The sequence below is a fragment of the Sarcophilus harrisii genome, chromosome 2, assembly GCF_902635505.1.
Source record: "Sarcophilus harrisii chromosome 2, mSarHar1.11, whole genome shotgun sequence".
Classification (NCBI taxonomy): domain Eukaryota; kingdom Metazoa; phylum Chordata; class Mammalia; order Dasyuromorphia; family Dasyuridae; genus Sarcophilus; species Sarcophilus harrisii.
This window is the reverse complement of record NC_045427.1, coordinates 250,191,320-250,205,490: the sequence shown is the minus strand read 5'-3', so window position 1 is coordinate 250,205,490 and position 14,171 is coordinate 250,191,320.

Genomic DNA, 14,171 nt, shown 5'->3' with positions numbered 1-14,171 from the left:
TAGGGAGATCCATTTTATCTTCTGTTATCCTATCACTTGTTTAATGTTAAAATTTCTCCTGTCCATAGATTTAAAAGGTAAAGTGATATCATATAGAAAAGTAACTTCAAAAGATTTTAGAACTCTGACCAGCACTATAGTAAGCCACAAATCCATAAGGTTAAAGATGATACACACTGCTGACCTTCTGCCAGAGAAATGGAAGTGGTAAACTTAAAATGCCAGAAGAGACACATTTTTGGAAATTTGAGGATTTGTGGGAATGGGAGTTTGCTTTTCCTAACTATATAAAATGTTAGCCAAAAAAAAAAAAAAAGATTCATAGGATCATAGATTAGAAATGGAAGTGCTCTTAGAAGCTATTGTATCCAAGAATCCTCATTTTACAGATGAAGTAACAGATTCAGAGAGGTTGCCTCTCCCTGAGTTAAACAGTTCTCATAGGTGTTATCTGAGTTGAGGTTGTGAGTACTTTCATCTTCCCCTTGAACTTTCCTCTACTTCAATATGATTAAGATTTTAGCTTTAAAAGGCCAAAGTCTCCCACTGCATCCAGGGCCATGTTCAGATGTCCTGAACTATATGGCCACTGTACCCAGATGGTTCTGGAGGGGAAAGAGAGGCAGGTGACCTTGTACCTCTCATTTAAATCCAATTCACTTGTATGTCATGAGATCACTTTCTTGATGTGATGATCATCTTAGAGAACAGGACAAACAACCACCACTTCAATATGGACATTAGACGAGTCTTTTTCTCTCCAATTGGAAGGGTCAGTGCTCAGGGCCAAAGTCTGAAAAGTAGACAGGGCAATACCACTTACAGGCACATTTCACTAATAATAGGAGGGCTTTGGGGAAGAAAAGGTTGGTGACACTTCTGGAATTTATATTCCCTGCTCACTGAATGATCCTGGAGGCTTTCTGGGCCACAGCTTTTTTCCTCATTACATAATACTTTGAAGTTTGGTCTTTTGGCTCATATATCCTGGCACAATCTCATATCCTGGAGCATGGAGATTAGCAGAGGAAAAGTCGCTCTCTATGTCCCAGTTGTATCTGGTATTCTACCTCTCTGGCTGATTCAGCCTACAATATAGGCTGAGCTTTGGACTTTCTTGTACTGCTATTCTCTGCCCAGCTCTCCCACTAGAGGGCAGCCGATCTTAGATGTTTCAAAAAATGCCACTTTTTCCCAGTGGGAATACATGTTATTTTTTTTACAAACTCTCCTGTGAGAAAAATACGCTGCAGCTTAATACCTAGGGATTGGTTTTGTTTGGTGTTATTACAGGCTCACATCATTCCTTGTAATTGTTGGTTGTACCTGCTTTAAAAAAAAGCCCACAACTTATTTATCTTGCACTTAAGATGCAGCCAAGAATATTTTAATGTAAAACAGAACAAATCATGGCTTAACATATATTTATTAGTGTTTTGTCAAACACTGTTCAAGGTGTTAAATATACAGAGAACTGGGATAGTTCCTGCCTTCAAGGAGTTTATAGTTTACTCCCAGACTTCCTGGGAATGGGATTGTCTATCAGGTCTCAACCTCTCATTAAAATATTTGCATAATCACATTGAGGAAGGACCTACAAATTCCCCCCTTCTCCCAAGATAATGATTCCTCAAATTAAGGTTAGATATGTTTTTACAAGACATTCTTTGCCTGAACAAGGAGATACACAGATTGAGAGGGAGAAAGAAATAGCAGCAAGAATTTACTGCACACATTTTCCCTTTACATAAAATTCCCATTACACAAATTTGACTTTATGTAAAGAGTTCTGAAAAAAATTTCAACCAACCACCAGTGATAAAAGCTAGGTACAATGCATAGATAGGAAAGGGGCAACATACTATACAGCTGTTAACTTTATAATACAATACTTACATTAATTTTACCATTATCATTATTATATCTTTCATTTCAAAATTCTGTTTATTATCATGGGACAATATTGAATATATCTTCATTTTGCCACATTTTATGACTAATGTAAAGGTATTATTTAGCATATGCTTTTGTTATATAATCTAAACTTTTAGCCTCTGACTTCTAACTCTCTCCATCTCTAACTCTAATGCCAACTGTAACCAACTTCAATCCTAACCCTAACCCTTTCTGATATTAACCCTAATACATAAAAATTGTTTCATGTAAAGTTTTACAGAATAGTCCACTTATGTAAAGCAAGACTGTCTATATACGAAACTATGATTTTTGTTTCTCTTTTTATATAAATGAGATAGTACAGTAGTATAAAATTGCCATTTGTTTAGAACCCTCTGGGGTTCTTTTTGTTTTCTTCTGCATATTACTTTAAATGTCTTGTCAACATTGTTTATGTTTCATCTCAGAGATATTATGAACCAACCAGTTCTCTAAACTGTAATGGTAAGATTCATGAAGAAAATGCTCTGCTTTTATTATATCAGGATATACTGGTTCTTTCTCCCATCAAGACTCTCTGCATGCCTACATTGGGAATTAGTTATCCTTTCTCTCTCTCCTATTTCTCTGCCCTACCCCACACCCAACACCTCTGCTAGTCTTGTTGGACTGATTTTTATCCTGGGACTTAATCTGTCTTTTAGGTAAAGATGATTGAATCAGACTGTTTTAAATTCAGGGAATGCTTTATCAAGTGAACCTGAAGAAAGTGGTGGAGAATAGAATAATGGAATACAGAGAAGTCCATACAAGGACCAAGAAGAGAATTGCTGTTGCTGTTACCAAGGCTTCTCTATAAGCATCTGTCTGTTGATCAGGAAGTATCCATTTGGGGGAGAGATATCATAACTTTATTATTTTCTCATCCATAGTGAATATTTAAACTCTGTACAAATCATATTCTTTATCAGCATAATTTATGTCTTTAGCCATAATACAAACAATTTGTAAGATGAATATTGTTTTTATTCCTTGATACCATCATTTTTTAAAAGTTTTATTGGGTTTTCTTCATAAATAAGAAACAAAAGGGGATAAATCTAGGGACAAATATGCTTCTTAAGAACTCTGCATTGGATTCTAGAATTATTAGGAGTTATGTTGCTTTCAAAGAATAAACATTTAATAAATATTTATTGATTTAAATTTTTTCACAATTTAATTTTTCAGATTAACAAGCATTTATTTTTCTTTTTGCTCTGCTTCCCATAATCAAACAGTTAAAAAGCCCTTATAACAAATATACATAGTCAAATAAAACAAATTTCTACATTAGCAATTTTCAAAAATGCTTATTGACTCAGATTTGAAAGTCCCAATAAATCTTGTGCAACTTATATTTTCCTTTAAAATCTATGCTTTAGAATAAAGGTAGATTATTCAGAATTTTTTCATTTCAATTTAATTCCTACAAAATACTGCTTTTTAAGTTGTTAAGAGTGTGGGCTATTTTTGGTAAGTGGCAGGGTGATAAGAATGATGACTGGATCTTATATACCACTGAAAGTTGCCTGACTGAAGGCAACTCTAACAGAAAGCAGTAAATTTAAGATGGGTATAATGTTTCACAAAAACACACTATGCTCTAGAAGTGGACAACATTCTATTAATTGCAAAAGTGGATGCCAGCACAGAATAGAAAACCTCTGGCCTTAAGATGTATATATAGTTATCAGATTAATAGGAAATGCCCGATATTCAACATGTGATGAATGTATCCAGAAAGAAGTGACCAATTTGACATTCTTGTGGATATAGTAAAGGAAGCAGAAAAGAGCTATAAGAAAGTGATGAGACTTTCATCTCATCATGTATGATGTAAACAATCATGTATTTGTTTACATGTAATGTAACAAATGTAAACAAAAGTTTTGGTTTTTGTAAACAGTGAAGAAATGTAAACAAAAGAGAATGAGGAGGTAAACAAAGAAACACTACAGAGAAAAACTATTCATTGCATCAGGATAGGGAATGAAACATCTCAAAGAGCATGGGGGAACATGGTGAAAAACAAGTCTCAATTCTTGGAGGAAATTGAAGAGAGCAAAGACCAATGTTCACAAAAAACACTACAAGGTGAGGAGCTCACATTCCCGGGCTCAAGTTCATTCACAAGTTCTTAAGTGACCTGTAGCCATTAGCTTTTCCAGTATTATTGATTAAAGAGGGACTACTTAGAGACAATAATAATGTCAAGGACATTGGGAATAGTTGGTAACATATATTGAAGTGATAGTTTCTTTGTCCTGTCTAACCAATCCTTTGTGAAAAATGTCACCTTTTCAGAAGGTGATATTTTACATCTCCTTCATCTTGCCTTTTCTTCCTGTTATAATCATCTTTCTTTTGCCTTAAACTGCCATGGAGTTAATGGAAACTAATTAAGGCTGTGAAATCCACACAACCAGTTAATTATTTATGGAAAGCTCTTCTGGGAAAGCTCAAAGAGCCTTCTTGGTATATGGGATGATCCGAGGACCTGTGATAGGAGAAGATGCTGAGAAAGATACTGAACAAAGAAAACCAAGGTAATCTATACATGGGAAAGCTCACCATAGGCTTATGGTGAGTTCTCCAGCTCTGTTAGGTAACCTTTTGCTGTTTTGAGGCAGCCTGATGTGCCCATTTTTCAGAGAATAGAAGGATTGGAAGGCATTTCATATTTGCCTTAAACCTGAGGCTCATTTAGACCTAGCTATCAAGACAAGATTGTTCAGCAAAGACCAAGGTGGCCGTGAAAGGGCATGGCCTGATCTTGAAATTTGTCCCTGATTCCTCCACTAGTTATAAACAGTGCCCATTTCTTCTCAGTGACTGTGATGATCTTACACTTTTTTTTTTTAAGAGAAAAGATCCAACGTGTACTTAGAATAGAGATAAATATACAAGGTTGGTAGCAAATGCCAGCTGCCAATCTGGCATCATGGTGAGATTTAGCAAATGCCCATTTGGATTTCCCAAGGTTGAAAATATGACAGCTTCAGTAATGGTCTAAACAAAGAGGTACATCTGATGATCTCTTTGAAGTATGAGAAGGAGCTTGTCTTCATCTCTCCTAAAACCACCTGAGACAGGAAAGGCAATTGGAAAGGAGCCAAAAAACATTATGTGCTAAGAAGGAAGGCCTCTTAAAGAGAGAAAGAAAATTTCAAAGGTAACAACAAATTTTCCTTAGATTTAAGAATATACTTGTTATCTCTGTGGGCAGACCAAATTACAAAATCCAAGTGCCAAATCTATTCAGCTTATATAACTCCCTGAGGCTTAATTATCTTACTTTGTCCTCACAGCAAACCTAGAGGAAGGTGCTATTATCATCCTCATTTTTATAGATAAGGGAATTGAGGCACTTAAGGGACTTGCCCAGGGGTCACACAGCTAACAAACTTGACTTCTATTCAGGTCTTCCTGATTCCAGGCCCAATCCTCTATTCACTGAAAAAAACTAGAAACTTGACATAGGGTGGGAATTGGAGATATCTATTTTAAGATCTGTAGGTTGAGATGAGATGTTAGTTGAGGCCACTTGTGATATATTTCAGAATTTAAGCTTTTTTGTACCATAAGTAGCCCTCTGCAGCAACAGGATCCAGGGTTAACAGTCTGCCCAGGTTAACAAAGAGGCAGGATAGTAGAATGGAACTCTAGAGTAAGACTCTGGAAAGATTCTAATATTGCCTTTGACTTTTGGCCATGAACAAATTACTTAACCACTCTGAAATCTGTAATCTATAAAAGAGGCATATTCATAACTGTAACAACATAGTAATATATAGCCATGTCTATATTAATATATAAAGGCATATACATATTATAGATATACACAAATACATATAATATATACCTGTATACAAATGTGTATATGTTTATCATGTATCTCTGCATGTATAAAGTATGTGTGTGCATGTGTATATTTCTACACACTGTACTGATAATTGAGAGGGATTATTGAGAAGATTAATTAAGATTGAGAATAGTACTTTGCAAACAAACCATAACATAAGATATCCCCCAAATCATTGCAATTTTAAGCTTTTGGGACCTTTTGTACTAAAAAGTCAGATACTATTATAGCTCATATCTGTTACTTTGTAGTCTTATATATATTGTGAAAAGAATAATTTATATAATGTTATACAAAAACATTTCTTTGAGAAACATCTTTTTTTCCCAGTGTTTAGAGTACCTTCCTTATGTTGATAGCTTCCTAATTCTAGGATTCTTTACAACAGTTAGTACCTACTAACTATGACTAGCCAGGCCTACTAGAAGAATCAAATATTTACCTGTTCCTCTCACTTTATACTAACCCTATCAAAACTTTAGCAGGTTCATATTGGGGAGCAGATTAAATAAACGTTTCCAACATAATTCCTTACATTAACTTACACAAAATGTTTTAAGGTTTGCAAAATAGCATATATTATTTCATTTGGTCCTCACAACAACCTCCTGAGATGGGTACTAATATCTTCATTTTACAGATGAGGAGACTGAGTCAATTTGCCCAGGGCCACACTGCCAGTAAGGGTCTCAAATAGGTTTCAAAGTCAATCTTCTCTAAGTCCAGGTCTAGAGGTCTATCACTTCACTCAGTAATCCCTAAATTTAGCTTTCTTTTATCAGTTTCTTTCTGTGTATCAAAGTCAAACAAGTACAGTATTTTTTTTTCAATTGCAAAATTCTTACTATAGCCTTTATTCTTGCCTTCCTCTTCTCCTGAACACCTGAAAGATTTTTTTCTCCTCTCTATTCTTTATCTAGGCTTTGGATTATATGATCTGCAAAATCCTTTCCAGCTTAAAAAATGTGTAATTTTGTAATGTGGGAGTTAAGAAGGTGAAGACAAGAAAATAGGTTACGTGTATAATCCAAGAAAATATGTAGCCAACTTATAAAATATAGGAAATTGTATTCTTTGCTACAGAGCAAGTTCAACCTGTAATGTTATAGACCTTATATCCCATCAGAGGGTTCAATTTATCAAGCCACAGTGTTTCTCCCCCCCCCCCCCCCCCAGGTTACTAATTATATTGTTCTGTTCTTCCCCACAAGTACATCTACTCTCCTTCTGACTTGAAGAGTCAACGGTCCTTGACTTTTGTCTACTTCTAACAGTGCTCTGATCTCAGTTGATCTATCTGATTGCTACAGATATCTGGCCAAAGCTTTGAACAGTAACATCAGAAGAACAAATCTTTAGAACAAATTAATAGTAGCTCTATGTATGTCTAGGGTTGGGAAAGAAAACTTTGTTTCTTTTTAATGAAAAACAAATAAAATTCTTCATTTTTTTGTTTTCCTAGGGGAAAGGATCTTTATATACTAGATTGAATTGGGAACTGTGAAAATGAGAGGTCTTAAAGAGTTAGACAGAAAGAAAGGGAGAGAGGGGACAGGGAAATAAGGTGAGCTGCACAAATTGAATGCATTAGGTGTGGCCTGACATTATTATCTTGTTCAAATTCCACGTGAGGGAGATAAGGTACTCATATGTCACTGAGTAATTAACAAAATAAGATTACACTCAAAAGATACTATAGCATTTAATTAAGGAACAAGCTCCTTTCTTCTCAACGCTCTTATTTTCATATTGAAACATTTCAATTTTGGGATGTGCAACAAGTCCAAAGAGTACTAATTAACCCAACATATGTGGGCCTTTTTATGACTTTAGATAACCAGGGAGCTATGCTAATGAAGTCTGAGGCAACTGGGAAGCTGCCATTGAGGGAGATATGTCTTAGAGAGGCCTCCCCCTGGGCCAAAGCTGGCTTTTGTCACCTTTGGGGGAAAATATAGCTTATTCTGTGTGAAGGAGGGAGTAGGGCAGAGAGAAGAGATTCCTAGCAAATAATGGTCCCATCATAATATGTAAACAGATTAGATTGTAATGGAATGTACAAAGTAATGAATATGAGGGATTCAGAAACGCGGGAAGATTTTTATGAACTGATACAAAGTGAAATAAGTAGAACCAGGGGAAAATTTATTTAGTAATCACAGCCCTATAAAGGAAAACACTTTTGAAAGACTTCAGAACTCTAGTCAATGCCATCACTAATAATGACTTCAGAAGATGATAAAAGTATGCCTCTGGGCAGATGGCAGTGACCTAACAGTGTAGAATGAGGCAAAGATTTCCAAACTTTAGGAACACCCATGATCCTGTTTTTCCTTCCAAATTGACTATTTTTTCAGGCCTTTTCTGTCCTTTCAGAATCCTTATGAGTACAGGTTTTATGGGGAGGTAATATAAGAGAATTCTGTGCAATATGTGATGTTTTGAAGAAATCCTCTGTGAACAGGCAAAAGTACTGCTGAAAATGTCCTTTTAGTTTAATTCCTTGGATTTTTTTCCCCTTCTCCTTTGAAAACTCTACAGTTTTTTTTTTTTTTAGCAAAACAAAGAATAGTTATATAGAGAATACCACTAACTTATACATATCTTTTGTTCACCTATACTACCCCAAAGAAATAAAAGAAGGAATGAAGAAATCATTACTATAAAAATATCTGTGGCAGCTCTTTTTATAGGAGAAAAAAATTAGAAACTAAAGGGGTGCCTATTTATTGGGGGAATGACTGCAAATTATATATATGAATATAACAGAACAGAGCTTTTTTCCTGTCATTTCCCCAAGAAAAATTTTTATGTAACCCTGGGTCTATAGATAGGTATACAAAATAGGTGTATAAATCAAACATTTACTGATAATAAATAATAATTTCACTACTCCCATTCTTCCTCAAAACCACTAGAAACAAGAAAGGCAGTTGGAAGGGAGTCAAGGGAAAGCATAAGGCAAAAAGAAAGGACTCCTAAAAATGAAAACTCCAAAGGTAACAACAGATTGACTTCAGATTTAGAGATAAACTTTTTGTGCTGATGGAATAACTGAAATTACAAAGGCCTAATGGCCAAGATAGCACATTTGCCAAATCCCATGTTCTCAGAAAATAGAATATGATGGCTCTGACAGAGATCCATTTCTATATATATGTAATTCTTAATCTGAGGGAATTTAATTAAAAGTGCCAGAAACTTCTGAAGCCCAAGAAATAAAGTAATTTAAACAGAGACTGAATACAATGAAAATTAGACAAGCAACAATCTATCTCTGTTTGTTCTATTTTTTCCTTCATAGGATTTCAGAAAGTATTTTCTTATATTCAGATTTCAGGAAGTATTTTCTCATATATGTAGATGTGACAGAGACTTAGTTTATTTTTATTCTATTTAAAATTCTATATAAAGTTGGACTGAAATGTGTTCTAAATGCTCTAAGGCAGAGATGTCTGAGCCCAAATCAGATGAAAATGTAATTGGTAAATATTTAACAAAACAAATAAAATACAATAGAACACCAATAATATTGATAGGTGATTTTCTCCTGAATGGGTGCCCATCAGTTGGGGAATGACTGAATAAGTTACAGTAAAGGAATGTAGTGGAGTATTAGTGTTCTGTAAAAAACAATCAAGAGTTTGATTTCAGAAAGGCCTGGAGAGACTTACATGAATTGATGCTGAGTGAAGTGAGTAGAACCAAGAGATCATTGAACACAGCAACAATAAAATTATACAACAATCAATTATGATAGACATGGCTCTTTTCTTTTTTTTTTTTTTTTTTTTAATTTAATAGCCTTTTATTTACAGGATATATACATGGGTAACTTTACAGCATTAACAATTGCCAAACCTCTTGTTCCAATTTTTCACCTCTTACCCCCCCCAACCCCTTCCCCTAGATGACATGGCTCTTTTCAAAATGAAGTGTATCAGAGCCAATTCCAATAGACTTCTGATGGAGAGAGCCATTTACATCTAGAAAGAGCACTGTGGAGGCTGAATGTGGATCACAACATAGCATTTTCACCTTTTTTTGGTTGGTTGTTTGCTTTTTGTTTTCTTTCTCATTTTTTTTCCTTTGAAAACTATCTTTGCATATATTTTGAAAATAAAAAGTTATTGTTTAAAAAAATATGACTTTCTAAGTCAAAATGCAGCTTGCATATAAGATTGATGGCCCTCATTTCCATTTGAATTTGACACTACTGCTCTAAACTATTATTTGGCCAAGCTTGGGCAAAAGCTTCATTATACTGCCTACATTGCCCTAAATCAGTACCATGGTCTAATAGATGAAACTTCTGATAACAAATATTAAGCTCATGAGACGCTCAACCAGCTTCTACCTAGCATGTCTTATAAATTCAATTCTATCTAAACTGAGAGAGAATTATGAAAAAGAATGTTTCAAAACAAGTCTCAGACTTAAAAAAAAAAAAAATGAGTGATTTTTAACAGTGACCCATAGCCCTGGATTAAATAGGAAAGGTTAATTATGCCAATGAGTCTGAGCTTTTTTCTGCAGATTCAGCCCTGGATTTTCAGACTGTGGAAGCCTCATTGGGGTGGTGGCTCAGCTAGAATCTAGGTAACAGGCAAATGACTCTGAGAGAAGGAATGCAGATCTGAAGAGTAGATAGCATGGTATGGAGGCATAGAGGGGAAGACAGCTTCAATGTCACAATCTCTGATATTGAGACTAAGAGTAAAGGGATATATGGGGGTTCAATGTTGTGACTTAACAAGGTACATTCTTTTGCTCATTGTGCCACTTGTATGCTTGTTAGAATAGTCTGAAGTTGATGTGGGATGCCTGTTAAATAACAGAAAAGGAACTGAAAATATTACAGGACAGAATGAAGGAAGTAAAGTCTTTTTTTTTTTTTTTTTTTTTTTTGCCGGACCTTTGAACATACTGAACAGCTGACACATCCAAATATAAGGGTGACCACAAAGAAAATAGAAATGGATGTAAATTGGCTGTCAGAGTTTTCTGTGATGGAAAACAAACCAAGTTTTATTAGGATTTGTTAGAATAAATAAAGAAAAGGCCAGTGTATAATATCAGAATTGGAAGGAGAGATGATAGACAAGTCTATAAAGTAAATTTAGGCTGCAAAATTACATAGTATTTAGTCATAATTTTGTTTTCTCCTATATGCAGTATATCCTATAATACTACTCTGTTTTGTCTAATGATCAAGCTCTATAGAACAATTTTAAAATGAAGAAGTTTTGTGGGAAGGTCTTCATTTATTTACTTAAATTTCCTGTTAAGAAAATATGGTATTGCCTCGAAGTAAGTGTATAGAATGCTGGATTTGGAGACAGGAAAATTGGGATTCAAATCTATTTCTCAATCTTCCTGGTGGTATGATTGTAGGCAAATGACTTATTCTCTTTGTGCCATAAGCAATTTTCTATTACCTATCTATTAAGATAAAATCTACAATGGTGATAAAGGTTTCTTCCATAGATTTTTTTTTTTAACCTGATTTTTCTGTAGAGTATGACTTTAATTATACAAGTATCTGTTTTTGCCATCTAATCTGACAAGTTGGGTAGATAAAGTGCTAGGCCTGGAGTCAGGAATACCTGAGTTTATATTAGCTATGTGACACTGGGTAAGTAACTTAGCCCTGTTTGCCTCAGTTTGCTTATCTGTAAAATGATCTGGAGAAGGAAACAGCAAACCATTTGGCAAACCACATATGGGGTCATGAACAGTCAGACATGACTGAACAACAACAAATCTGATACATTTACCTACTAATATCTGGCAATAAGATATTTCATAAGGGAATTTCTTTTTTGTTACAATGTTTAAATTTGTTATGATGTTTGTGAATTTTCTTTTTTAATTGGAGTGGCAATTTAGAGGGGAGAGGAAAGCTAACAATTGTGTTGCCAAAGAAAGAAAAGGATTCAAATATTTTTTTTAAATTTGCAGAAAAGTTAAAAAAAAAAATAAAGATGACCTTAAATTTGCAGAAAAGAAAGGCCAGAAGGGAACTCGGACAAACAGGACAGCTTTGAAAAAACTTGCTGAATATTACCATATATGTATTTTCAGAAAGCAAGTTATATATAATAGTGATTCATAGCTGCATACAGAATACTTTTGATGAGGTCTTCAGTGGCTAGCCAAGATAAATTGATAAAAATTAATCCCTGAGGCAGGCTGGGAGAAGGCACTGATAGAGATTATTTTAGTTTCATGATCCTACCCTCTGGTAAGGTCATTCAGTCAGAAATTCAAATTATGTCAAACTCCTGAGACTCACCCTCTATAGGGATCTTGGGTTGTCTCACCTTGCCATATCTTGTCAGAAATTTTAGTCGTGTCCTTGAAGTTAAATTTTCCCTGTAAAATCTACCCATGGGCTATCCCATGGCTGCTACCTTCCTTTGAATCAGTCCTCCAGAGCATTCTGCCTTATGGTTTCTTTCTCCTCACCACTCCCCTCACAGAATCTGCCTTGTGGTGTCTCTCCTGACCTCACTTCTTATAGCTAGCTAACTCTTCTGGGGTGCTAAGTCCTTTTTAGGATTTAGCCTGCCAGCTAAGGGCATGTCCCAACCTCATGGGTATCTTCTTTCTCCTGGTAAAATCCCCTCACTATATTTCATATTTACCATTCCTGGTATCTATCATATCTCTTCATTTTGTCTGTAACTCTTCCCTAAATAAATCTACCTTTTGCCAAAGAGAATAGCTGTTGTGAATTCTTCACAGGACCAAACCCCAACCTTTTGGTGCCTACCATCACCAGCATCACTTTTTCCATTCTAATTTGTACATGACTAAAGTCCTCACTCTACTGTGAACTGGTGATATTTAAGGTTAAATTAGATTTAGAAACTCATTTATTGTCATATTAATACACTAGGCAAAGAGGAGCAAAACCATTTAATTGAAAGAAAAAAGGAAACTTAAAAAAACCCCAAACTACTAGATACATGCTTAGCCATCATTCCCCAATGAATGTATTCCCTTTTTTACTTCCCCAGCATACTTCTTAGAAAAAGCTGTTTTTTAATCCATTTTTTTTTGTGGGTAAACTAGGGAAAATACTATATTTCTGTTACCTTACCTTCTACAGCTTAATAAAATTTATTGACTTATTGGCTGACTCAGCCAGAAGCCTACTTTTCCACTCTGATCTTGGTTCTGATGATAGCTCTATGTTTTGAGACTCCATGTATTGAATGTTGTATCACTCTTAGTCTGTTCCTTTTCTCCCTTTCCTCATGCCTTTGCTCTATCCACTGAGCAGTCCTATTTTCACTTCCCTCTTCTGTCATCTATTCATAATATAAACTTACTGCATAGCACTCTCTCAGGAATTCAAAGTCTCAGTGGAATGTGCCATAATTTCCAACTCTTAGAAGTTTGAACTTTATGGAAAATGAAGCCTATAATTGGATGGGCATTTGGTTTGTAACATATTCTCTCTTTTTTGAGCTTTTGATTTGAATGTGACCTTCAGCTGATTTCCTCCAGGGTATAAAGACCTGTCAATTAAAAAAAAAAAAAAAAGCTTCTTCATTTCTAGTATCTATAAAAATGATGCATTTTTATTGTGCTGTATGGTTTACAAGCATTTTGCTTGTAGGTAAGAAGTTCAAATGTCACTGTCTGCATTTCACAGAAAAAACACTAAAGATGAAAGAAAGGTAGTGATTTGTGAGAGATCACACAAATAGCAAATGATGAAGATCTTTTGACTCCAAGTACAGGGCTATTTCCACTATATTCTACTACAACCCTTCAAGAAAAACCCAATAGATACCACTTGGAAGAAAATTATCCGTGACATACATGGCTCATCCCACCAAAAAAAGTACAAAAGAGGGTCAAGCGCTGTAACTGCAGGCTCTAGAATATTGCCAGAAAAATATAACAGTAAACATTGAACAAATGCCTGTTGATTGTTTGATTTTGAGGAAGCACTGTGTTTCAGAGGGGGAAATCACTGGATTGGGAGAAAATAGGTGAAATATTGTATAATTCTAATAGTATAAATCTTTAAGCACATCTTGAATGCTTTAAATCTCTATCTGAGAGGGGGCCACTATCATCTGTGACTTTGCCAAGTCTCACAATCTCCAGAAACTATGGACCTTTTCCATAAATAAAGGCATGAAATTTTTTGTATTTCTGAACTAAGTCCAATGACTTCAACGCCATTTGATTCTGCTGAATCAGTGGTTTGGGCAATACTGTCCTGAGTATTCAACAAATTCAATTCAGAAAAAAACTTATTAAGTCTATGGGCTTGGGGGTATTCAAATGTAGACTTAAAGCCAGATGCTAAGCTTGTTACTGTAATAGTAATATGTACATGATAATTACATTT